Here is a 1,480-nt window from a genome sequence, read left to right on the forward strand (position 1 = left end):
GAGTTCAGACACAGTCCTGAATATGTGACAAGTCAGGAGTGCTTTCTCAGCATATCTAACCCAGTGCATTCCATTGGAGGGTTTGGAGTTCAGATGGAGGTTTTACTCACAGAGGTTCTACAAGGTTAAAGGAAATAAACAGTTTGCTGATATATCCATTAGCTCTGGAGAGCAAGCAGTTGGGGAAAGAAACAAGTTGCTGAGCTGTGTTGAGAATTAGAACCAGGAAAGAGGTGCTAAGTAGAGAGCTACTCCTTAAGATCCATGCCAGAAGTAAGTGAAAACAGAAATGAATAGATTATCTCTCTGCCTCCCTGTACTAAGACCATTTGCCAATAACTTTCTTTTTTTATTTAAGAAACACTTTATTAAAAATTTACATCATCATATTTACCTGGCAGGGGAGATACCATGATGAAGATAGTGGATTTCCCAGGGCTAGGCATATCCACTGCACTTCCTCAAATCATTTCCTCAAATGCTGGGAACTTGACTGCATAATTTGTGGTATTGGAAGATTGTATTTGTACTTTTCCCTGAGAGAAAAATAAATTTACATAATCACCTTTCCCCTTCTACCTAATCCCATCTTCTTTTTTTTCCCAATGCATCCCTCATCTATTTTGAAGTCTTATTTCTTTTTCCTTCCTCCATCTTCCATGACAACGTGACAGTCACTGCAAGATCCTGATGGCAGTGAGCACTTAGTGTCTGCAGGACAGCATTCCCAAGCACTCCTCCCCATCCTCTGGCTTCAAACACCTTTTCTGTCACCTTTTGCACCATGGACCCTCAGCCTTGGAGGGTATGGTAGGAATGTCTTACTTAGTGCTGAACATTCCACAGTCACTTCTCAGCACTTGGGCAAGCTGAGTCTCTACAGAAGTCACCACCATCTGAAAAGCGAAGATCCTGTTACCAAAAATGAGAGCAGTACCAATGTATGAGCATAAAAACAATAGTGGAAATTGGTGGAAATAATATGCCCATGTAGCAAAACGACAGCAGCAGCTTCCCCGCTAGAGCTTATGATTCTGGAGCCACAGGCTTTTGAATGACTTTTAGTATCAGGCATGAATTTCCTCCCCTGGCATAGGCCTCAAATCCAATCTGAGAGAAGCTGGTTACTTCCATTACAGACATGATACTATTGCTACCAATAGCATTCACTCTCATAGCGGTCCAGAGAGCAAGACAGAGCAGGTGATATATTTTGTAGAGTTCTTTCTCTCAGGGCACAGAGATGAAAGAGAAATGATTCTTGGAGAACATGGAAAATAATTAGCTCAGTATTGTCTTAAATATTTAATATCTTTACTTAATTTACTAAATATAGAGACAGAAGTTTTATTTACAATTGAATAATATAAACTAGGTCAATTTTCAAGATTTTATGAATGATGCATGTCTCCCTGAGATGCAGTTATTCTTTTGGGGGTGCACCACCACCATTCTATAATTATAAGTGTCTTGGCATAAC

At 40.0% G+C, this 1,480-nt stretch overlaps 1 pseudogene; it reads left to right on the top strand.

The window, feature by feature from the left end:
• The first annotated feature begins 386 nt into the window (after window positions 1–386).
• On the top strand, window positions 387–539 carry LOC123460562 (annotated as a pseudogene).
• The last annotated feature ends 941 nt before the right edge of the window (window positions 540–1,480 follow it).

Source organism: Jaculus jaculus, chromosome 4, assembly GCF_020740685.1.
Source record: "Jaculus jaculus isolate mJacJac1 chromosome 4, mJacJac1.mat.Y.cur, whole genome shotgun sequence".
Taxonomy (NCBI): Eukaryota; Metazoa; Chordata; class Mammalia; order Rodentia; family Dipodidae; genus Jaculus; species Jaculus jaculus.